This window comes from Nerophis lumbriciformis, linkage group LG05, assembly GCF_033978685.3.
Source record: "Nerophis lumbriciformis linkage group LG05, RoL_Nlum_v2.1, whole genome shotgun sequence".
In the NCBI taxonomy this organism is placed as follows: domain Eukaryota; kingdom Metazoa; phylum Chordata; class Actinopteri; order Syngnathiformes; family Syngnathidae; genus Nerophis; species Nerophis lumbriciformis.
In genome coordinates, this window is record NC_084552.2 from 35,133,115 (window position 1) to 35,159,935 (window position 26,821).

Below are 26,821 nucleotides of genomic sequence, written 5' to 3' on the forward strand. Positions count from 1 at the left end.
ATACGCTCGACAAATCATCTACTCTAACTTTGGAGTGTTTTGATGAATCAACCAAGGGATTTGGTACACATATTTAGTGTTCTGACAAATGCGTGTGTGTAAAATTACCGTACTTTCTAGGCTATTGAGCGCACCAGTATTTGAACCGCACCCACCAAATTTGAGAAAAAAAATACAATTACATAAACTGTATTAGCCGCACCGGACCATAAGCTGCAGATAAATGCCGGTTCGAAAGATTTTGTAAATGTTTATTTACATACCTTAATGGTTTCCAAATTGTGCCTGTCACGCGGCAGTAAAACGGTTGTTTAAACAAAACACAAGTCATCGTCAAGGACCCACTAGCTGCAAAAGCTAGCTTTCCAATCAGCTAAACGGACTCAAAAAGTCGCGGTAAAGTCATGGTGAATTTACGAAACGCAAGCAATACAAAAATTATGCCATTGTAAGTCATTAATACTAACAAAGACACGCGTAAACGTGTTAGCATATTCGCTAATGCTAACGACACCAGCTTGATGATATTACGATGGCACGTACAAATCTGCATGAAAACACTCCTACAGATGTCACACATGGGAAGGTTTAGTAAGTATGGATTGTTTTAGTTACGTCGTAAAAATTCCAAACGCTGCTTTGAGTAATGAATAAAGAATCCTTTCGAGCAGAAATGCTTTAGACGAATAGCTGACGAATAGTAAAATAGTAGACAAAACGGGATATACAGTACATGCCAAAAGTTTGGACACACCTCATTCAATGAGTTTTCTTTATTTTCATGACTACCGTATTTTTCGGACTATAAGTCGCAGTTTTTTTTCATAGTCAGTTTCAGGAGCGAATTATGTGTGAAATTAACACATTACCGTAAAATATCAAATAATATTATTTAACTCATTCACGTCAGAGACTAGACGTATACGATTTCATCGGATTTAGCGATTAGGAGTGACAGATTGTTTGGTAAACGTATAGCATGTTCTATATGTTATAGTTATTTAGATGACTCTTACCATAATATGTTACGTTAACATACCAGGCACGTTCTCAGTTGGTCATATAACGTACACTTATTCAGCCTGTTCACTATTCTTTATTTATTTTAAATTGCCTTTCAAATGTCTATTCTTGGTGTTGGGTTTTATCAAATAAATTTCCCCAAAAAATGCGACTTATACTCCAGTGCGACTTATATGTATTTTTCCTTCTTTATTATGCATTTTCAGCCGGTGCGACTTATACTCGGAAGCGACTTATACTCCGAAAAATACGGTATTTACATTGTAGATTGACACTGAAGGCATCACAACTATGAATGAACACATGTGGAGTTATGTACTTAACAAAAAAAGGTGAAATAACTGAAAACATGTTTTTTTATTGTAGTTTCTTTAAAATAGCCACCCTTTGCTCTGATTACTGTTTTGCACACTCTTGGCATTCTCTCGATGAACTTCAAGAGGTAGTCACCCGAAATGGTTTTCACTTCACAGGTGTCATAGTTTTGATGCCTTCAGTGACAATCTACAATGTAAATAGTCATGCAAATAAAGAAAACACAGAAATGAGAAGGTGTGTGCAAACTTTTGGTCTGTACTGTACTTCCAGTTCAAGGCACGAAACAGGAAGTACATATTCAACCTGCAGCACCTGCAGTGAGCGGACTCGTCCAAAAAATGGCGCTATAGCACAAACAATAACACACCCTTTCTGTGTCTTTGTCGGTGTTGAAAACTATTTGTTGAATACAAAAAATTGTGGCTGTTGGCAAAGAAAATCCATAATTTAGCCACACAGTTATATAAGCCGGAGGGTTCAAAGCGTGGGAAATAAGTAGCGGCTTATAGTCCGAAAAATACGGTAGTTGAAAAACATCAAGCAAAATGTTTTTGCTGAGGCAGTGCTATTTGATGCATGACTAGACAAAGGATGCATGTAAGGTCTATTTTTGTCACTATGACATCTTGTAAAATAGTTGTGATTACAGTAATATGAAAAAATGACTTCTAATTTGTATGTCACTTTGGACAGAAGTGTGCCAAATGAAAAAATAGAAAAGCAGCATCTCCTTTGAGTCACTGAGAGACCTCGAACCGCCCTCAGGGCCGCTTGATACACGGCTGCGGCTCTGTTTCATCAGCGGGCTTATCTAATTCTCTGTCCCAAACACATCAACCTGGGTAATGAAAAATTCATCGAGTCAGTTACTTTGCGCAATTGAACACATCCATCATCGTCTGTTACTCCGTATTCTAGTATGCCACGTGACCGGGCCCGATCATGACCGAGCAGACCTCTTTGTAATGAATATTGACTCCGGTTGTGTTAAATTCATTGAAGCAAAGATCTAGTTTTTAAACACTGGGAACTCACGCTGTCCCACTTTAGCAGCAAAGTCTTCAAGCATTAAACGTCTTTTAAGGTTTTCATTAAAAACAGCCGAGTAGAAGTTGATTACCTGATAGCCGGAATGTGCTAAATTTCCCTCCGCAGTGGCAACTAATGTGGATTTCCCCGCTCATGCAGACTATTTGATACCCTCCCTCCTACTAGATTAACCTTTATGGCCCTAATAAATGCTCTATATTCACATCAAAAGGGATGAGAAGATGGCGCAATGCCTGATGGGAAAGGGGACCTGCTAAAAAGAGCTGGAACAGTAATCTTGGCTGTCCACTCCAAAATTGTGCTCCCTTTTGTCTTTTTAATTAAACTCAAGCGCAGTTAGGCGGCTATTTGACCTTTACTGCCCCCTCTTTAAGGGGAGTGCTGCAGGTCATTTCCATGCATATATTAATATCCCGTTTCCTTTTAGGCCAGGCTTTGCAGATTAAGAGGGATATTGGGTCTTGGACATCCCCCATTTTTATTTGGTTGGATGGGAGTGTGTTTTTTTTGTAAAATAGTTAAAAGGGAATGTTTTTTTTTTCTTGACAGACAACAAATTTACACCGCACTTTATCACATGTTTACAGTTACACAATTCAAGATGTCCGAACAGGAGCTTATTCCTCCCCCATTTCCATGTTTTAGCAATTACTTTAGCAATACTTTAAGTAGTAAAAGAAACTAATCTAAATGTGTCGTAAAGTGGATCGAGTAAAATTATAGAATATGCATAATCTGTACTGTAAATAAATAAAGGGATGTTTTAAAATAATGCCTTGACTAAATAAGAGTAAATGAAGAAGTGCATTTGTAAAACATGTGTTATTAAATAATGTAATAATAAATGTGGTTCAGCATCTTCTTTCATAAACCACTTGCTTGTACTATTTCTTATCTTAGCTTTAGTGCATTACGCTTTTATTCCGTCTGTTTTTTCACTGCAGAGGTCAGTGATATTTACAAAAAAACAACATTTCAACAAGTTTAAAGGCACATCTTTTTCATTAGGCTTTTTACACATTGTTGTTTGTTTTGTTTTGTTATGTATTGAATATATTATATACAAATATAATATAATTTAATATATCAGTATATATTATATACTGTATAAATAATATGTAAATATTACATATATGTTACATTTTATATTGCTATATTTTTAGTTAGGCAGCACGGTGGAAGAGGGGTTAGTGCGTCTGCCTCACAATACGAAGGTCCTATGTTCGATCCTGCGCTCGGGATCTTTCTGCGTGGGTTCTCTCCGGGTACTCCGGCTTCCTCACACCTCCAAAGACATGCACCTGGGGATAGGTTGATTGGCAACGTTAAATGGGCCCTAGTGTGTGAATGTGAGTGTGAATGTTGTCTGTCTATCTGTGTTGGCCCTGCGATGAGGTGACGACTTGTCCAGGATGTACCCCGCCTTCCGCCCGATTGTAGCTGAGATAAGCTCCAGCGCTCCCCCCGTAACCCCAAAGGGAATAAGTGGTAGAAAATGGATGGATGGATGGATGGATATATTTTTAGTCTACTTTAAACCTGCATGATCATTTCCATCCTTACCCTTTCCATCCTTTGAAACTGAGCTACTGTGTGGAGCAATTTCCCTTCTGGATCAATAAAGTTTGTCTAAGTCTATGTCTAAGTTTTGAACTCCTCTCGGGTTCTTAATTAATAATCTATTATTTACTATTTTATTCATTGGTATTATTACTAGTTATTCTCCTTACTTTATTTTTTTATTTTATATTTTAATTATCCTGGTGTGAAGCACTTTGTGTTGCAACTTGCCTTTGCACGAAAAGTGCTATATAAATGAAAGTTATTTCATTGATTTTACTCCACATATTCATATGCAAAAAATGTTTACGCTTTAGCAAATGTTTTCATAACTATGTTTTTCCGAAGGTGAAAGTCTAGTGGGATGGACTCCAGGTCACCCATGATGACTCTAATGAGGACAAGCGGTGTAAGAAATGATTGAAAACACAGACCGCTTTGGTTGTGTGGAAAACTACAAACGTAGAACAATATTGGACCTTTTCATGGAAACGTGCCAAACCTGTGTGGAAAAGGTTCCCTCTGCAGTCACTACATCTGCAGCACAGGCCTCAAGCCTGGCCTGGAACACAACTATAGCGCCACCACATATTTGGCCACCACCCCTCTTTTGCAAGCATGCGAGAGCGAGATAACGGCTTTCTGTTTGACTCACACTGATGTGCAGCATTCCCTCCCTCCTGCATCCCACCGCTTTTGGCATAGGCCAGTCTTATTTTGTTTCACAGCTATGTGTTTTGGAAGCTTTCATCATTTCAAACCACTCACCCTCACACTGTCCTCCACGGGTACCAAATGTCACCCCTACCATCAAGAGCAGAGGTGTTATGGTGGGATTAATCAAATCCACGATTAAAAGTGGAACTGTGGAGAAAACTTGAATAACTTTCATTTGCATATGTTCAAGCACATGGCAGGTACTCGTCAGGTAACCCAACCACAGGGCACAGCTCAGCTCTGAGACCAGGGCACTGGTCTGGGATCTGCTGAGGCTCATTAAAGACAGCAGGTCTCAAATTGTGCATTCTGCTGCTGCTGGTGGTTCTGCTCAGCCTCACTCCCTCACTGGGGATGTTGCATTGACCACCTATGTCAGTCTGATCATGTTCAGCAGGTAGATTATTAACAGGCCTCTGCAAAAGTCGTCGTTAAAGGTGAACATTATCACAATTTCAGAAGGGATAAAACCATTAAAAATCAGTTCCCAGTGGCTTATTTTATTTTTCGAAGTTTTTTTTAAAATTTTACCCATCACGCAATATCCCTAAAAAAAGCTTCAAAGTGCCTGATTTTAACCATCGTTATATACACCCGTCCATTTCCCTGGGACGTCACACAGTGATGCCAATACAAACAAACATGGCACATAGAACAGCAAGGTATAGCGACATTAGCTCGGATTCAGACTCGGATTTCAGCGGTTTAAGCGATTCAACAGATTACGCATGTATTGAAACGGATGGTTGTAGTGTGGAGGCAGGTAGCGAAAACGAAATTGAAGAAGAAACTGAAGCTATTGAGCCATATCGGTTTGAACCGTATGCAAGCGAAACCGACGAAAACGACACGACAGCCAGCGACACGGGAGAAAGCGAGGACGAATTCGGCGATCGCCTTCTAACCAACGATTGGTATGTGTTTGTTTGGCATTAAAGGAAACTAACAACTATGAACTAGGTTTACAGCATATGAAATACATTTGGCAACAACATGCACTTTGAGAGTGCAGACAGCCCAGTTTTCATCAATTAATATATTCTGTAGACATACCCTCATCCGCTCTCTTTTCTTGAAAGCTGATCTGTCCAGTCCAGTTGAAAATGCATCTGCTTTGAGTGTCGCAGGATATCCACACATTCTTGCCATCTCTGTCGTAGCATAGCTTTCATACCTGCCAACTACTCCGGTTTTCCCGTAATTAGTACGGTTTTCATCAACCTGCAGTGATAAAAAATACGGTTTTTCATTCATTAAAAAAAATATTTTTTTAAAAGTTTTATTCACGAAATCGCGTAACAACAATGACAATCGACACTGCTTCCCGAAACTTCCTATCGAGCCATTCCGAATGCCATGTGTAACACGGGGGGGAAATAAGACATATTTCCTCTCATGACATATCCTCATATTATCTGCGACGTTTCCACGTTTAATCTCGCGAGTTTAACACACGTGCTCACGTGACCCGCTGCAGCCAATCACGCTCTATAAAATCCAGCATTCCGAAATGGCTGTCAGGTGCGGTGGCTAAGCCTGGGGACATATGAAGCCGGTATGTTTTTAAGTTGTCGTTTGCTTGCATATTGTAAAAACAACCGTCCAACATTTTACAAGTAATTGTAAACTTGTAGGTGCCGAACATCAGGGACGTGTTGCGACGAGAGAGTGTGTCGATGATAAGATATTAAGCCGAGTTGGTTAGTGAATCTGTTTGCTAATAGTAGCGACTAGCCGTACCCATGTATTTCCTATGGGCAGTTAGCATCGGGTTTTAATCCCGTTTCCTCCAATGTTTCTGATCCGATTGAATTTATATTTATGTCGAGTCTTTATTTTGAGTATTTACATATGGTAACTGAATGTTGTGGCGTTTTAAGGCCATTGGCACTTTTTATGCTATGGTAAAGACAATGAATGAATACTGCCGCTGGTGTGCGGCTACACCCGTCATAGTGACGTCACTGTTAGTTAATGTTACTCCCGTCATAGTGACAACACTGTGTACTGTAACTTAATGTTAGCAGTATTATAGCTAATAATGACAATAATAAGTGTAACTTATTTATTGAAGGTCGAACGATAGATGACTTAATGTTGATGTTTATGTGCGCACATTGATTGAACTTCGGGTCCTGTGCTTACGCAGGCCAGGTCCCTAAGTCTTGGATGGCGAGCTGTAGATAGGCCTCGAGCCTGAGCCCAAGGATCTCCACCTGTTCTGGTCGGGCCGGTAGGCGGCTTATAGCCGAACCCCTTGCCTCGCACCTCATTGCTCTGCGGCCCTTTGCACTACCTCATACACACCCTGCCCATAAACTGAACTCTCACTACATACTGCCATATCCACAACCCCAAACCGTGTGGCTGTATGAACTCTGAATGCGCATATGGACTGCGATCAGTCTCATATGACCTTTTTAAGAACTTTTGATACTACCTGTTATGAATTACCTGAACCCTTGCTGTTTTTTTCTTTTGTTTTGAATGGCCATTCCTATCAATGTATGTCCACTATTTGTTGCACTGTACATATTTAAATAACACCAGTATAATTTAAAGCATTTAATTGTGTCTGTCCTACTCTCTCCGAGTCGTAATCTAGACTTCTGATTAGCCCAAATATTGAGAACGTCTACTATAATAGCTAACGTACCTGTTACACATGCGCAAGGCTATTTATAGCACCGCTGCCAAGCACGAGGCACCAGTTGCCATTGTTTCCAAACGAGCGAACGATCATGGACTCAGCCGGAGAAAAATCGCATACGAGTCTTAAACCGAAAAGAAAACTGCAGTCATTCCGTGAAGAATATTCAAAAGCCTACCCGGGAATAATTATCCGTTCCAAAAAGGGTGAAAACTACGCGAATTGCACCTTGTGCAGACAAGATTTTTCGATCGGACACGGAGGAATTAGCGATGTAAAAGACCACGTTGGGACAAAAAAACACAAGTCTAATGCCGTTGTTAGCGATACAAGTGGAAAACTTTCAACGTTTTTCGTCGCCCAAACAGATTCTTTGGATGTGATAAATGCCGAAGTTTTATTTACGGAGGCAATAATTGAGCAAACAAAAAGGTAATGACACCAATGTTATCTATTGGAATTGTTTAGTACTCTTATACTGTTAAAAGTGTTTATACTATTTATGCTTTCAAGTCCAAGTTGAAGAAATCTTGTTAAATGTTGACAGCATAACTACCAAAATACAGAAGTATGTCCTTAATATTTTTGCAATGCTATTTCTGTTGAAAAGTTAAAATGATTACATTAGAGATGTGATGTGCCACTTTTCAAGTGTCTGATGGCTTAAATTAATTTTCATGAATTTTTCATATTTTGAATTCTTTTGAAAGGCTTACAAAAAAACTACATTTGAATTGTAATTCCATGCTATTGACAGGACTATTAATTTGAATGAAGTTAGCTTACCATGTTTACAGTATGATAATTGTGATAGAAATGTGAATTTTAGGCACAGAATATTTTTTACAATTGAACAAGGCAATAGATTATACAAGCTTGGACAGGAAGTTAATAATGACACCAATTTTTTTTTTAATGGAATTGTTTAGTACTGTTTTACCATTTGTTTACTGTAAAAAGTGTTTATACTGTTTATACTTTCAATTAACAAATTGAAGTCTTGTGAAAGGTTGACAGGATAACTGGCATTAACTGTCAAAATAATTTCAAACTATTGAAGTTAGCTTACAGAATAAACATGTCAATCAACCCATATGATTTTTGCTGTAATATTTTTGTTTTGAAAAGTCACTGTGACTGATAGAAAAGTGATGGTTTTAGCAACATTTTAACCTGTCTGAATGCAATCAATCATTTTGCGTCGGGGGGCGAAGGAACCCCCCACCAGGACTTTGTCCTGGACCTACCGGGGCCTGCGGCCCTTGGACCCTGGCTACTAGGTTTTTCTGATTTCAAAAGTTGGCAGGTATGAGCTTTCGTCGGTAAAGTGTGCGGAACAAACGTCCAATTTCTTGCCACTTTCGCATCTTTGGGCCACTGATGCAACTTGAATCCATCCCTGTTCGTGTTGTTACACCCTCCGACAACACATGATGTCTCCAAGGTACGGAAAACAGTCGAAAAAACGGAAAATAACAGAGCTGATTTGACTCGGTGTTTGTAATGCGTTTGAGAAAATGGCGGATTGCTTCCCGATGTGACGTCACGTTGTGACGTCATCGCTCCGAGAGCGAATAATAAAAAGGCGTTTAATTCGCCAAAATTCACCCATTTAGAGTTCGGAAATCGGTTAAAAAAATATGGTCTTTTTTCTGCAACATCAAGGTATATATTGACACTTACATAGGTCTGGTGATAATGTTCCCCTTTAAATGTGTTGTTTTATAATGATCTATTATTGTTAGTATTTTATATTTTTTTAATATTCAAACATCAAAAATTACTATTCAACTATTATTAGTAGTAATTGCATTATTAAAAATAAATTAATTATCATTTGTTGTTTTTTTTTTACAAAAACAAATTCCAGGAAAACATGGTCACACCTTTTAACTTAGTATTTGTTTTACCTCCACCAAGTGCAAAAATGATAAATTAGTGATTATGTGTGTGTGTGTGTGTGTGTGTGTGTGTGTGTGTGTGTGTGTGTGTGTGTGTGTGTGTGTGTGTGTGTGTGTGTGTGTGTTTAAGTGGTTTCGTGGAAAAGTCATTTGTGGAAATTTTTGTTTTTGTTTGTGCAGATTTTTGTCATATACCGTAAGATACTGGTAAAGAGAGTAGGTTTACCCCGTAGGACAAATTCATCCAGTCCCAGTTGTCATGGAACAGCAGCAAGGTCTAATTTCATATCTAAATTATATCAATTTAGTAGGATTTTTTTTCCTCATGTCTGTCCTGGCAGCAGTGCTTGTGTCAGAGGTCATGTTTCACATTAGGAAGGTCACATGACCTCATACTGTTAAGCGAAATGTGCAAGCAGGAGTCAAGCCCCATTATGGAAGTGCTGGAGCGACGGAACCTGATCCGCGACAGTCAGTCAGTCAGCTCGGTTTTGCCGGCAATTAGCGCGGTAATGTGCGCGGACGCAGCGGCGTGCGCGGCTGAGCGAGGCATCGTGTGTCCACCACTGCTTAACGAGGCCTTTATGGAGATGAAGTAGGGGTTGTGGGGAGAGGAAGAGACGAGTGCTAACCGGGGTGATTGGAGCTGGCTGCAGCTGTTAAAACAGCACGAGGTGAAGGGGCGGCAGGGAGATGGGGGGTGCAGGACTGTGGAAAACAGGACTGCAAATTGCTGTTTGGTTGGTGTCAACCCCACTTACAGCCCTTATTTGAATGCTTTAGGCAGAAGCTGAGAGGCCTGTGCTGAACCCCTAAGCGACTTCTCAATTAGTGCGCGGCCTAGCGGAACTGCCAGACACGATTGTGCCCCCCCCAAACCACCGAGTCTCATCTTGCTACTGCTTTTCAAGTTGCATGTTTGCCAGATGTCATTTCTATGAAAATTGTGTCTGTCGACATGAGTTGTTTTACAGAGGAACCTCAATTTAAGAACATTTTATAAACTTTTCCATTTACGAACCACAGACTGCATTAACTGTGCTTTGGTGTACGCACCTTGTTTCCAAGTACGAACGTTTCATCCACCTATTGTGTGGCTTTCAGTGCAGCCATTTTGTGCCCGGAAGCACATCCATTGTTAGCGGGATGAGCACGAGATCGGTAGGTCTTGAGTTCGAGTCATACCAAAGACTATAAAAATGGGACCCATTGCCTCCCTGCTTGGCACTCAGCATCAAGGGTTGGATTTGGGGGTTTAATCACCAAAATGATTCCCGGGCGCGGCCACCGCTGCTGCTCACTGCTCCCCTCACCTCCCAGGGGGTGAACAAGGGGATGGGTCAAATGCAGAGGACACCTAGTGTGTGTGTGACAACCATTGGTACTTTACATTTTTAACTTAACAGTTTTGCTGTCAGCTACGGTGCTACTTTGTGCGCTTTTTACATGTCTCCAGTTTCGCTAACTCAACATGAGTCCAAATTAAGCAATTGACAAGTGATGTGTGTTTTGAAACATTCAGGAAGTATCCACAGCGTTGTCGACACTCTCTCCCCCTACCTCCACCTCCCTTCCGCTGAACACTAACCAGATTAACCCACAAAGTAAAGTGCATTTTTTAAAATAAATGTTAAAGTTAATAAAACGTATGTAACTGTTACATTTAAGTTTTTTTATATATATATATATATTTCAAACTGGGTGCACAGCAGGGCTTAGTGAGAATGTGGCTGCTAATAGGACAATTCAACTCCTTTTGACTTTGTTATTAAATAAAAGTTGATCCATCACCCCCATGTTATGTTTGTTTGATATACAGTACTTTATATTGTGTTCAGAGTGTACAAACATTTACTAAAATATGGACTTTTATCGAGGATGTAAATCATTACTAATATTTACCTTGTTTCTTATGGAGGAATTTGCTTCAATATACGGACTTATATACAAATTTAAAAGACCCTATAAAGTTCATGAACAAAGGATCCACTGTATTGTTAATTCTTTGGTATTATTAAGCAGCGTGAATCCACAACACAGTGACGTCCTGTCCAGTGTCGTCTCCAATATGAAAGTAGTGGCCAGTTTTGGTTATGTTGACAATCCCTAATGTTGACGTCAGTCAACCGGTTTCAGAGGGGTGGACAAAAGCAAGCTCTATTGTTGTTTTTGCCACACACTTTAATGCATTTCCCACAAATTGCCAGTCTGAGCCAAGAAACACAGCTGAGCTGATGTTGCTCTGTCTGGGCGCTGAAGTCACACTTCACTTAGCAACTTTTAAAGGCACACACACACCCTGGTCTCATCAAACTATTTTTGTATTTTATTTTAAGTAACGCAATAATTACTCCAAGTAATTAATTACATTTATTAAGGAGTAATTCCGTTAGTAATTCAATTACTTTTCTTAGCAAAGTAACGAGTAACTATTGAATTATTTTTTTCAAAACAATTTTCCAAACACTGCTTTGTAACGAGGGTTACACCTCAGAGATAACACACTTCACAATGGGTGAGTCCGCCTTGCTGAATCGAGTGGAGCCAGTCCCGTGTGTGAAATGAGATGTAAATGTAGCGATTTTAACACCCTGATTTATTCATGAGGAACGCCAAAAGGAAGACGAGAATGCTAATGCTACACACTGCTTTGCCCTCGGCTGAACCGCATCGACAAACAAGTCGCTCAACAAAGGAATTAACAACTTCATTACGTCACCTGACAGCCCTGGCCCATCATACCTTGCTCCACGCTGGCTTTAATGGTCGATCGAAGGCTTATCTGTGACCGCAGATGTCACCAAGTAACTTTTTGTTCAGGCAAACACTGTGAAAGACAGGTGAATATTGGTCAAATCTAATTGGTTTTCAGAGGGTTGAAGGACTCAATGTGGTGCTGAGGTCCGGAATGGTTGTGAGGTTTTGTTAAAGGTGGCACCCTGGATGCAGTGACAGTGACAACAAACATAGCATCCAGATGACCAAAATTTCACTAAAAGTTCTCTATGTATTCTTTACTTCTGGGAATGAATATTTCTGTCATGATCCGTGGTCCGGATCATGTTTAGTTTAGTTATGTTCTGTTAATTTTGGACTTCTTTAGTTCTTGGTTGCACTTCCTTGTTTGAGTTTGTTACCATGGTTACTTATTATTTTCACCTGCCGCTTGTGTTCCCGACGCGCACCTGTTTATCATCACTGACACTATTTAAGCCTGCCTTTCTGTTCACTCGTCCTGGCTTCCTTGTTTGCGGTAAGCAACAGTTAAGTTTATGTATCCAGTTCTAGACTCTGTGCCTAGTTGTCTCAGTTCTGTGCTAAGTGTTAGCCTTAGCTTCCCGTGCGTTCGGCACGCTTTTCTTTTGCTTGTTTTCTGTTTGCCTATGATTTATGTCAATAAATCATCTCTTACCTTCACGTTTTTGTCCGGAGTGTCCGAGTTGCATTGGAGGAACGATCCCGCGTAAAGATGCGACCCCCACGTGACAATTTCAGTCATTTCCCATAATGTCATTTCCTTGTTCTATAACCAACTCTACTTGGAACGCCCCCTTTCTGATAGGGCGCCCCCATTTAGTGTGACGTGAGGTGGCGAACATAGAAGCGGTCAGATATCAGATATCATCTATTGATGTATGGCAAGGGATTATACAGCTGGATGGAGTGCGGAATGAAGAATATATTCTCATTTGGAAATGCATGCAGGCTGACCCCTCCTCTAGTTGTATTACTACAACCTGCAACGATACATCTGGCAGACATATTTAATCATGTATTTGCGATTCTGTGCAAAAATATCATGATTTGACATGAAAATACTACTAAAAAACATGATACATATTCAATTGTTTCCAGTCTTCTGTAGGTGACGTCAGCAGGCTGATACAGGCCCGCCCACATTTTGGAGCTCAGTGGCTTTGTGGTTAGAGTGTCCGCTCTGAGACTGGAAGGTCGCGAGTTCAAACCCCGGGCGAGTCATACCAAAGACTATCAAAATGGGACCCATTGCTTCCCTCCACTCAGCATCAAGGGTTGGAATTGGGGGTTAAATCACCAAAATGATTCCCGAGCGCGGCCACCGCTGCTGCTCACTGCTCCCCTCACCTCCCAGGGGGTGAACATGGGGATGGGTCAAATGCAGAGGACAACACCTAGTGTGTGTATGTGACTACCGTTGGGTCTTTAACTTTAACTTTGAAAAAAGCCTAAAATCACTACTGTGCCTATTTCGTGGGACATTTTACCTGTAGACATCATTTTTAGGTTCAGAACTATGAAATAAGTGCCAATGTTGTTAGCCCTTTAATGCATACTTGCCAACCCTCCCGGATTTTCCGGGAGACTCCCGAAATTCAGCGCCTCTCCCGAAAACCTCCCGGGACAAATTTTCTCCCGAAATTCAGGCGGAGCAGGAGGCCACGCCCCCTCCAGCTCCATGCGGACCTGAGTCCGCTTTCCCACAATATAAAGAACGTCTACAGTAAAGCAGTCCGTCTGCCGTAAACAGCAATGTTGTGACACTCTTAAACAGGACAATACTGCCATCTAGTGCATTTGATGAAAGCACTTTTGTGCGTTCCACACAGCAATGCATAAACAGAGAGGGTGTTCAGCATGGTTAGAAAGATAGTGACAGAGAATATAACAAGGATGGACAATTCAACCCTGAGTAGATGAGTGTTATGTGTGTGTATATGTGTAAATAAATGAACACTGAAATTCAAGTATTTCTTATATATATATATATATATATATATATATATATATATATATATATATATAGCTAGAATTCACTGAAAGTCAATTATTTCTTATATATATATATATATATCCATCCATCCATTTTCTACCGCTTATTCCCTTCGGGGTCGCGGGGATATATATATATATATATATGAAATACTTGACTTGGTGAATTCTAGCTGTAAATATACTCCTCCCCTCTTAACCACGCCCCCGCCCCAACCACGCCCCCCGCACCCACCCCCCGAAATTGGAGGTCTCAAGGTTGGCAAGTATGCTTTAATGGTCGCTCACATCGGGGTTATCAGTCCAAAGTACAAGTGTTTCTTAGAATGAAAATAACCAAAAGCGACATGCAAGAACATAAATTATGATACCTAGAGTTGCTGGATCGATAAGAATTTAGTGAGTAACAGAGGATTTGTATTGCAATGAAGAGTACAGTAACGCACATTTTTGTAAAGTGGTGCCATACTGCAAGCAAGGCCAGCTAGAAAATTAAGACCGAAGTATAACATCCATAACGCAACACCAGTTGACTGGTAATATTCTATGTTTTTTTAGTTTTTGTTTTTTAAAGATAACGGGAAAATGGTGTGTTTTTTCACTGTTTCTGACATATTTCACACTTTTAATGAGACGGTGTGTGGATGCTAAACTGGCATTAAAGTTGCGCTTTAAAGAATGGCTACCATTTACCTCGTCCCAAACAAAACAATTCACTCACAGCAATTACCTTACGAATTTCCTGTAATTACTTGGGGCCATTCACGTGTAATCTGGAAATGCTGAGAGGTCAAACTGGGCGCCGGTAATCGTGAGTGATTGAGTCTGAAGGAGTGTCACACACACACACACCCACACACAGGAGGGTCTGTTTCCACCCGGCTCTTAATTGTCCTGATGAGAGGGGTCACGTTTTGTTTAGTGGAGGTCAAGAGTGGCTCTTTTGTTTTGGTTCCTAAAAGCACGGAAAGGAATGCCATCTGATGGGATGAAATGACAGGCCCTCAACGGCAATATCATTTAGTCTGCAGTTGAAGTGCAGCCATAATTAATTTGAGAGAAAACTATGCACTAAAAAGCTCCTTTGTTCAGTTGTAATTTCTCATTAAAGCAGCTGCTCTGCTGGAAAACCTGAATTCAATTTAAGGCGTTGCTTTAGAAGCAAAAATGTTTCACCCTGTTCAACACCATTTATTCATTTTTCCTCATGTCAACTACTAGAATTCTCTAGGTGCACTGCATTGTGGTATTATTCACATGTAGTGCAGAACAGTACAACATAATGTTTTTGAAATATAAAGAACATTTTTATGTAGACAGAAATAATTCTACATTTTTTTATGAAAATTAGCATTTTTTTTAAATAATATCAATAATTCATTTAATTGGTGCCCACATACAACTATTTTCCAGTGTAGCATCTAAGTCCTTTTCAGTTCATTTTTAACGCAAGGGAAAATAATGGGTGAATATATCACCGGTGGAACACATAGAACACATCCATAATAGTGATGTTTCGATCTAGATTTTAAACTGCCGATTCCAAAACTAATAATTCATGAGCGATACCATGGCCGATAATTACAGGTATTAATTGTAATATTTTAAATGTATTTACGGTGAGTGCTATTGACAGTTTATCAATAAAACAATATTTAAACTAGTTTCTAATTCTCTTTAATTACACATATTTAAGCAAAACAAAGTAAATTGTGAAAATCAAATACTTGACGTAAAAACTGTCAAGTATTTAGTCCGCCTGTGTCCAGAGAATTATTCTCTAAGTTTGTAAACAACAGAATCATAAACAAAATAAGATATTTAGAAAATAAAAATATTGATCTATTCACTCTAGTATCGATTACCGTATTTTTCGGACTATAAGTCGCAGTTTTTTTCATAGTTTGGCCGGGCTCCAGTGCGATTGATATATGTTTTGTTCCTTCTTTATTATGCATTTTCGGCAGGTGCGACTTATACTCCGGTGCAACTTATACTCCGAAAAATACGGTATATACCGGTACTACTCTTGGTATCGACACCATCAATTTTTATCCGTCTTCTTCTTAAGTGTCGTGTAGTTCTGGCTGACATGCCAATAGTAGATATATTATCCTCTCTTGAGGCTCTTTTCAATCCAAATGGTAATGTCCTTAATATCTGCTGCAACGTCCTTCCATCTACACTTCTTAAACATTACTTACCACTTTGTTCATGGTGTTGTTTAAAGCTTTCTTAACGGTTAGCTTAGCTTTTAGCGTGCTTGCTCCCAGTGTGTTAGTCCTGTCCCCCAGTGATAATGTACTTATGATGCTTTCGATTTAAAAAAATGCAGTTTATTTTCTGTAATGGGGGTCATTATTATCTTAGGGGAGCGGCCACACACTGTGTATAGTCGATTTCACAATGTTTTTTTCTTAAAAAAAACAAAAAACATTTTTGTCTACAATGTGTAATGTTGCATGTATGTTACATTGCTAATGGTAAATATTCATTATTTGACAGTTTGTTTAAGTACCACAAATGTACTTTGAATTTAAATTAAATAACATGTATTCAGTCCAAATGATGCAAACATTGACATTCGTGACAAATATAGTCAGGGTTATCATGGCAAGTTTAAGGCTAAAAGCCAGAGATTTATATATCCCCTGCTTGTATGATATGGTTTAGTTAAAGCTGAAATAGACTAGTAATATCCGCCACCCTATTAAATGAATACAATTGTTAAATGGGTTAAATGGGACATGGGGTTCGAACAAACTCGTTTCAAGTCAAGCAAGGTAACGGTTATTTTCTGGCAGTGGTCTTCCTCAGTGCATTTCGAGAAGGACTAAATAAAAAATTCGGACCAGATGTGTTGTTCGATAGGCAGTCCCCGGTGCCAGCCCACCTGCTAGACTGAGCTGGGTGCCAGATAGTGGCACACAAGCCTCGCAATTATCTGCACCAAACATGCACAGCCCCAGTGAGTCATTGCTCTTCACAGCTAATTTAACTAATCTCAACTGGAGGGGATGATCCAAAAGAATAATGCATCCAGGGGGCTGAACACGATGCAGTCCAATTGAAATTTTCCAAGAGAAGGCAAAACGGTATGGAAAATGTGCAACTTTTTTTATTTAGAATGGGTGTTGAAAATACTGAAGAACAATGTAATAATGGATGCAACAATTAAAAAAAAGTGTTGTACATCCGACTATAGCTACAGTTATACAGTACAGTAGTTAGTTGTAAATGTTAAAAAGTTTAATCATTCAGGGAAGAAAAAAGATGAGTAACGCAAAATTAAGACCGTTGAAATGTTTTGTTAACTTGCATGGCAATTAAAAACCCTGAAAAGTAGCTAATCTTTGCAAATATAAAAGATTGCATTAGTTTATTGCAGGGGCCGGGAACCTTTTTGGCTGAGAGAGCCACGAAAGCCAAAGATTTTAAAATGTATTTCCGTGAGAGCCATATTATATTTTTTAACACTGAATACAACTAAATGCGTGCATTTTTAAGTAAGACCAACATTTTTAGAGTGTAATAAGTCTCTTATTCTTTTTAATAACATTGTTATTCTGAAGCTAATAAATAAAATACTTCTTACCAATAATGTGACTTCTTGAACAGGTGCGGTAGAAAACGGATGGATGGATTAAAATGAATGAGAATGTTTTATATTTTGAACGTTATTTTTAACACTGTGATTACCAGCAGAATTATTCATTACTTATCGTGTTAAGCAGTGTCAGCTAAGATTGATCTGAGAGCCAGATGCAGTCATCAAAAGAACCACATCTGGCTCTACAGCCATAGGTTCCCTACCCCTGGTTTATTGCATCAAAAACTGCCATTTCCATTGTTTTGGTAATTTTTTGGGTCGTAAGAAACAATCGTGTTGTTTTTGTCGAAGAAAAAAAATCCTCCGGCAAATGTTTTCTACGTACATTTAACGCAGCCACAAATACTTGGAAAACTAAAATATGCAAATTGCATGTGAATGCTGAAAAACTTAAGTCCAAACTGAAATGCTAAGGTAGCCAGATAATGTTGATTAACAAAATATAGGACTAAAAGGCATACCTGTAAAACTTTCTAAAAAAAAAACTAAAAAAAACGAGCGCGCTAACGTAAACATGCTAATATTACCATTATTATCTTGTGTCGAGTACCAAGTTATGTGACTCGGAGATGTATGCCTGAAAGGTTAGCTAAGAAAGCTAGCATGCTAACAGTTAGCATGCCTTAAGTAGGAATACTTGAGAATTGCTTAATAAAGCGGAACAAAATAGTGAAAATTGTGAAAATGTGAACATAGAGAAACCTGAGAAGAACTATTTTCAGCAGGTTTAGTGCAAGGAAGCTACGGTTGTGCTCAAGGGTGAGCGCTGTTAAGGTGGTGTGGTATTACTGGTCTTGGTGGGGACGAACGCCTTGCATAATTTACAGACCACATTGGTCTGACTACGGTCCGTTTTAAATAATCCATAAAACTGCCATACTGTCGAGGTGACTTTCTGTTTTATCGACAATTTCTTCGCTCTCTGTATCACTCATTTTTAGTTTCTCTTCTTACTCAAAAAAAGTGAGAAACATGATAGTTGATACTGTTACCGGATTGGCTATTGGTGTGCTACTCCCATTGATCAGTGGTCACTTCCTGTGTTGCTTGGTTACCAGAGAGCGAGTGCCTTTGTTCAGAATTATTCAAATAAAAAAAAAATAATTATCAAATGTGCTATTGAATGCATTTTATATTGAAATCGACTACGTGTCTATCGCAATATATATTGGTATCATTTACCGCCCAGCCCTTTCACGTTGCTTAAAAATAATGAGGTCAACAATACTACAATACACATTGACAAACTGTTTTTATAGGTTTAAACCCATGTGGGTTTGTATGTCGACATCAACTTAAGCAGTGACTATTTTTTTTTTCATTTTATTGGTTTATTTGTGGCCCTGCGATGAGGTGGCGACTTGTCCAGGGTGTACCCCGCTTACCGCCCCAATTGCAGCTGAGATAGGCTCCAGCATCCCCCGCGACCCCGAACGGGGCAAACGGTAGAAAACGGATGGATGGTTTATTTGAACAAGTACAACGCACAATCAACATTGCTGTAAATGCGCAAGTTTTAGCTATAAAGTTAGTTTTCAACCATAGTTCCTGTGCAAGATGTAGAATGCCAGCAGCAAACAATATACAATAAAAACAACAACCATTAACAGGCTACTTAAAATAGTAAAACAATTGATTAATATCTTACACAAATCTACGGAAACATTTAGCACAAGCACTACAAATTATGCTTCAACAGCACCATGAACAATTACACACTGGCATAGCTATACTGGCAGGTAGCACAAAGCATCAGAAAATAAAATATTGATGATGTACACAAGTTTGATTCTCAAGTAGCCATGGTTTAAGCATATTTTTTGAATTGCCTTAATGTATCTGCATAGCCTATATGAGAAGGGATATTGTTCCAAAACTGGACTGCCCTTACTGAAAAGGCCGACGAGCTGAAAGTACTTTTCCTGAGGGGAACTATCAGGTTGTCTGGGGAAGTGGATCTAGTTTGAGATGTGCAAAATCAGAAAGTTGTGGTGGGGCCAAACCACGTAAGATTTTAACTGATTAGCATTATGAACTTTTACAAAAAATGTCCCAATTCAGTAAGTAATTTTAGTAAGGAGACCACAGTTCACTAGGATTTGACTCAAGCCGGTTGGCCTGTGTAAGTATCCAGAAGTCAAAGTAACCATGGCTTATATTTTCTTCACACTTTTAAAGTTGCTTAGTGGGGGGAAAAAAGCAGGCCTTTTAGTGGGGGGTTGTATGGAAACCAATTAGGCGACGTTTCTCCTAGCTGTCTGTTCAGGGCAATGCTCCGTTGTATACCCGGCAGTCTTTCAGAAAGCAGGCCATAATTCATCATTAGGACATCAGAGTCCAGGTGCAGATGAGAACTGATAGAGCCTGGCAACCAGCAAGTCGGGGCACTCGAGGAAGAAAATCTTATCCCACGGACAATTCCCAGGTCATGGCCACGGTAATTGAAATAATTGTGCCCCGAACGTTGTTTAATCACTGACAATCACACAGGCTGGGGGTATTAAACTGAGGAATGCGGGAGTCTGATTACATCTGCCACCCTCCCCTGAACGCCATCAAGCTTCTCATCTGTTCCGTCGAAACTTTTTCCAACTACAGCAGAAAACCTGCGTGACGTTTGGAATTCATTCCACAAACTCCACCACGTAAGTGAGACACCAGCCTGGTTAAAGACAGGCCGATAAACCAACTGAGCACAATCCTGTTAAAAAAGCCTATGTTGAGATGCAACAAATCATTTGTCTGTTATTAACCCTGAGCCTGTAATTATGCAGATTACCATAGATTTTCCTCGGGTGCCTGGAAGTGAGATCCAGGGGTTGTTCTCGGTGTGGCAGGCGGACGAGGGAATGGCCATGCATTACTGAACTTGCCACATTCATCATGTTGACTGATGGCACAGAGAGTCGGTCCCCGGGTCCCAGTGGTTAATGTAGTGGGTAATTAACTGTCATTTGCCTAGTAATAGGCCGATGATCAATGGTTTGTGAGGAAACAAATTCTAATCTGGCAGCTGATGAATGCGTGCTGAGGCTGGGGCAACTGAAGTGGTGGGAGGGACGGGAAAGATGGAGATTGGTTGGAGGGAGGAACACTGCAGCCGGAATTTGTAATGGGTACTGGAAATAAACCTTGCAAAATAAAAATAAATAGATACCCGTTTATAAAGTTTAAAAAGGACTAATTAGATAAACACACTATGTATTGTTTTGTACTTGTTGATTCAATGGTCGCTTTTATGCTATCAAAGAGACGCTACCAGCTGATTGATTGATTGAAACTTTTATTAGTAGATTGCACAGTGAAGTACATATTCCGTACAATTGACCACTAAATGGTAACACCCGAATACGTTTTTCAACTTGTTTAAGTCGGGGTCCACTTAAATTGATACTAAGCTACTAAGTTAATTGGGCTTGAACTTATTCTGTAACCTTTAGCACCATTGGTTCCGAAATGTATTCAAAGTTGTTCATTCAAATTTATTTTAAAAAATTGGGTGCACAAGAATTCCGGGAAAATGTAATTAAATTGTTAAGACCAAAATAAACAAGACAGCCACACCTATCGTGTGTATGTAAACTTCTGATAAATGTTTCCGATGTAGATTGACTAAATGACTTGTTGAGTTTATTTGATGTATTTATTTAGATTAATACAATGTGGGGTTTTTTCTTTTTTGTTGATTAAATGAAGGCTTTTATGCTGCCTAAGGGACACTACCAACTGCAGTCAATCACGGTCAGTAGGACTTGGTCCACATTCTGTAACAGTCATTTGTTATTAGATGTATTTAACTTGTGAATCCAATGTATTAATCAATTTAAAAAGCAATAATTCCGGAAAAAGAACAGTTCCTTTAAAACAGGGGTGTCAAACTCTTTTTTTATTAAGGGGCCACATCGTAATTATTCCTGGCAGCCCTCAGACGTTCATTTGTAACAGTCAATACATACAAATATCAATGTACATTAGCCCTGTCACACAATTAGAATTATTTTTTGGATTATTAATTGTTTTTCCAACAGATTGTTGGATAACTTGCTTTTATATAGTAAGTCCAGTTGAACAGTATTTATCGTTGATTACCAAAAAAAGGGCTCTGAACAGTTTGTTGCATGATCAGATAATATTAAAGTGCAGGACATATGCAAATGCATGCAGTAGATTTTGTATGTCAAAATTTAAAGAACAAAAGAAAAATTACAAAAAGGTAGAAAGTGCTTTATTATTTCCAGCCTCTCGCAGGCCACATAAATGACATTAAATGACTTGGCAGGCCACAATAAATGATGTAGCAGACTTAGACTTGGGCAAACTTTATTGATTCACATTAGAAATTGTTCCAAACAGTAGCTCAGTCACAAAGGATGGAAAGTGTAAGGCTGGAAAGGATAATGCAGGTATTAAGTAGACTAAAAATGTACCGTAGTAGCAATATAACCTATAACATATGTAATATTTACATATTATATATACAGTATATAATATATACTGATATATTATTCTATTATATTTTTATATCATATACACAATATATAACAAATCCCAATTACCATGTACAATATTACAGTATATGTAACAGCTGCAGCAAAAAAAAAAAAAAAAAAAAAAGGGTAGACCACATAATGACATGGCGGACCATAATAAATTATGTGGCGGACCACATAAAAAAATGAAATGTGGTGGGCCACAATAAATGATGTAGCAGACCACATACAATGATTGGGTGGTTTACAATAAATGATGTGGCGGGCCAATATAAATGATATGGTGCGACAGATCTGGTCCAAGGGCCTTGAGTTTGGCACCTGTGTTTTAAAACAAAAAATGACCAAAAGAAACGAGCCAGTCAAGCCTATAATGAATGGACGTACACTTCTGGTAATTTTATCCAATGTAGATTTAAAAACAAACTGACTGGCTGAGTTTATTTAATGTATTGAATTAGATGAAAACACTTTTTTTTGTTTTCCTTTTTGCTGATTGAATGGATTATTTTAATCTGCCAAAGAGACACTACAAGTTGCAGTCAATCACAGTCACTAAGTTTGTAGTGCCTGGCCTGCAGTACATTCTTTAACCTTTATTATAAGATGTATTCAAACTTGTGCACACAAGTTTTCAATGAATTTGATACAACAAGAAAATTGGAAAAAGAATGGTTCAAATAAAGAATTAAAGGACCAAAATGTGACATGACATAATGAGGTGAACGTACGTAAACTTCTGTTGGGATCTGTATGTTTTCCTATCTAAGGTATGGCATTTACACTCGAGTAATCAGGGGGGCGTCGACTGCGTATTTTGACACATTTAGTTGGCCAAAGCTGAAAGAACACATTTGGCATAATACCACTCGTACCATTGCCAAAAGTAGACGGGGGCCTACAGACTCTGATCGGGTTTTGGGGTCCACTGGACTATAGCCTTGTGGAATAATGTAATTGGTGTCTGTTTTTCCCGCTCATCAAATAGGTACCACTGAGCCGTACCGTGCTGCAATACACAGCGAACGCGGGCCGACAATACAAGGTATTGAGCACTGACTGCATCAGTTCCCTTTCAAATTCTGCGAGGCATGAATTTTTATTCTGAGCCGCATCTTCAACCTCTTTAAATAAACATGCTGTCTTGTCAGCCATGGATATTAGGAATATGTCGAGTCTGATATTTTACATTGTTATCCTCCAGCCCTCTAGACATAGCAGGCAGTCGTGCCGTTGTTCAAAGACCCATGAGGAACATATATATTTATTACCAATTATAATCCTGAGCTAAAAGTATTAAAAGCCATGCTTTGGGTCTTCCGCACAGAAGGCCTCTAAGCTGTCATCCTCTGATCCTGTGCCTTTGAATTCATTACAAGCAAAACCACGCTTAATTTGCCTCCTCCCTTGAGAGCCATTAGCGTCCGCGACATCAAACTGGCAGAGCAGCGAAAGACGAGTGGCAGGTACGCTCCATCCATCTTCCCTCCCCGCAGGGCCAGGCAGGCTTTCCCTGTGTCCTGACGCTTTTCAAAGCGTTTTGCCACACAGGAGCCGCCGTCGCCACGCAAAAGATGGCCGTCTCTTTTCCCCGGCTTAGCTTGTTGGGAGACAAAACATGGCTTGATTTGAGAAGCAAAACTATGCAGCGTCCCCGTAAGCTATAGAACACGCTGGAGGGTGTTGTTGAATCATTGAAAGTGGTGGTTAATGTAGCACAGAGGTACCAAATAAATTATGCAACAGACAAGTAACAAGTGCATGACAAGCAACCAGGAGGTCTGTTTAGAAACCCGGAGCATTCTTGGAGATTATGTGTTTCTAATTATCTTTTCAATGATTACTTTATATTTATTTTATAGACATCCACCTGGGAAGCAAAACAAAAGAAAAACGCTACAAACATTATTTTTTATATAGCTATGAACAGCTCCATCCAACCATATATATATATACATATATAGTCGAGGTTTCTGTGGTTTATCCGGGTAGAGCGGAATATACGTTAGGTCAGGAAAAAACACGAGGCTATATCATCCCGACAAGCCTGTTTTGCAGGTTTCCCTGCTGGTCAGGGGATTTTATAAAATAAAAAATGTATTCTATTTTTATAAAATCCCCTGACAAGCAGGGAACCCTGCTTATTTTTTATAAAATAAAAAATATATTCTATTTTTATAAAATCCCCTGACAAGCAGGGAACCCTGCGAAACAGGCTTGTAGGGATTGTGTTTTTTTCCTGACATAACGTACATATACAGATGCATATTTATAATCTCTTATTGAAACTAATTTGAATGTTGCTTGCCCCCCTAAAACTGCATAATTTTATGGTAACATACCTTCATCCAACAAATATTGGATGAAAACAACACAAAAGAATGCACATATATGTACGTTATGTCAGGAAAAAAACACAAGAGGCTATATAATCCCTACAAGCCTGTTTCGCAGGATTGATATATTCTTTGAGCGTCTTCTTCTTCAAACACTCAATCAGCAGCTTTTCCATATTTTTATGGATAAATGTGACTTTTTAAAATAGATATTTTTTCACAATTCTTGACTGGCTTGAGACTAATTCTGCTTCAGTATGGCCCAGGCGAGCAGTGATACGCTCGAATTGCTTCACCAGATTTTTTATTTTTTTTATTTACAGACACAGTTTTGTATTTCATTGTTTCTTTTGTTAATATCAGAGTCCGTTCTGCAAAAAGGTCATCCCTAGAAGCACGCAGCTTATGAAAATATACATCATATAATGTACAAAATACAGTGCAATACATTTCAAAATCTACCCATCAAATACCCATTTACAATTTCATTTATGAATAAAAGAGGAATCTTTAAATCCACCAAATCAGTCTCAATATCCTATTATTCAAATTTGATTAAAAGGTTGCATCTTGAAGATCTGCGATAATCGCATCATACATACAGAGGTCAAGACCAAAATTATGCGACTAATGTGAATTCCTCAACCATAAGGGTTGAGGAATTCTAGTTGACGACACCATGGTTGGAAAAACTAAGTTATGCCAATCTTTAGCTATAGGTTCATGCTCGCGATGAAGACCAGATGGTTTGGGTGAATCTTACAGGGTTCATACTGACATTCGCTACATTAACTAGTGGTGGGGATGATTTTAACTCAAATGTTTTCTTGCAACTTAAAGCATAACAATTAGCCGAGAGATAGCTCTTGTCTCAAAACACATTTAAGGCACATTTGGGCACGTTTAAGTTGAAGTGCCACTAATTGTAAAAATACAAAATTAACCAAAGATTAGCGGAAATGTATATTACATGTTCCTTTGCTGAAATATTACCAAGTATCATACAAGCCACATATTTAGACTTTTTACAGTGGAATCACTTAATGCACTCACTGCAAACATCAGGTTTTTGCATCCAAAATACATTCCACATAAGGTGTGAAAAGGTTGGTCCAATTATCAACCATTATCGTCCATTGTTAGCAAATTATAGTGTCGCACTTTGTTGCGCACCTCACAGGAAACTTGCCTGATTGTGCCCAGATTACAGCCGCCTGTTGTACACAGGGGGGTGAGGCTAAATTGTGAAGCTTTTTAGCCTGTTTGATTGAAGAGTTCCAAAAATCACTTTCCTCAGTTCCTAGTTTTGCCAGGAAATTTGACTGATTTTAGCCACATGTACTACACAATTGGGTGAAGCTAAATTGTGAAGGTTTTTAGCCTATTGTATTGAATTAGATGCTTTGCGTACCTAAATAGCTCCATGATCACTGTCCCCAAGTAGTACAATTTGTGAAAAATGTAGTCACCCCTCGTTTTTGTGTGTTGCCAATGATGTTTTTCTAGTGGATTGACCACACACCTAAAAAACCCTTAAAAAACTGCACACAAATATGGTATATATTAACCTAATCTTTGAAGACTGCAGGACACCATGAATTGATTTACGTGGACCCAGACTTAAACAAGTTGAAAAACTTATTTGGGTGTTACAATTTAGTGGTCAATTGTACGGAATATGTACTGTACTAAACGTTTCAATCAATCAAAAACCAGTAATAGGGGGGTTGCTTTGTTGTGTCTTTGTTGCTATGGTAATTTTTCAATACAAATAAACACATGTCCACATAACTAGAAGGACGCCAGCGTAAAGCTAACTAATTTCAGTAACCAAGAGGTATTTAATTTGATCCAGTAGCATTGATATCGAAATGTTTACATCCACATTCTCAGGATATTCAATCTTTTGCAACTAAACTGTTCAGTTTATCTAAAAGCTAGTACATACAGAGGTTTTCTAAATTTTAAGAGATGGTTTATCTGTTTCAGACCCGACATATAAAGAAACAATTAAGTATTGAACAGTTTTGATCTTTAATATATACTCTAAGTAAAATTTAATTATTCTGATCCAAAATGTATTTTATGAATGCTACCAGTAATTGTTTATTTTGCTTCCTTGATAAAAAACAAGTGACTTCTAAAACAAGTCTTTTGCAAAGGCTCTTTAAAAGGAACGGTTCTTCGAGATCCGGCTCCCTTCAAAGAGCCATAAATCTTGTCTCTACTTCCCACCAAAGTAGCTGCAATGTTTTTTTAGCTTCGGGATTTGCTACTTTCTGTACCACGTCACAATTCATGCAGTGGTGACTCGGGAGGCGTCAGCGTTCCACTCAGACATGAAGAGTTTTGGTCGAATATATGTTCAATATTTACGACTGTCAGTCCTGACCCGTTTTGGACTCAGTTATCGGGAC

The 26,821-nt window shown here is 39.0% G+C and overlaps 1 protein-coding gene and 1 long non-coding RNA gene across 5 annotated transcripts in view; both read left to right on the forward strand.

Moving 5' to 3' along the window:
• Positions 1-26,821, forward strand: part of lmo3 (LIM domain only 3) — a 116,505-nt gene that overhangs the window by 42,663 nt on the left and 47,021 nt on the right. The window lies entirely within an intron of this gene.
• On the forward strand, positions 5,739-7,399 carry LOC140678813 (uncharacterized). Its single transcript, XR_012050429.1, has 3 exons — positions 5,739-6,223; positions 6,303-6,368; positions 6,818-7,399. It is a non-coding gene; the product is annotated as an uncharacterized lncRNA (long non-coding RNA).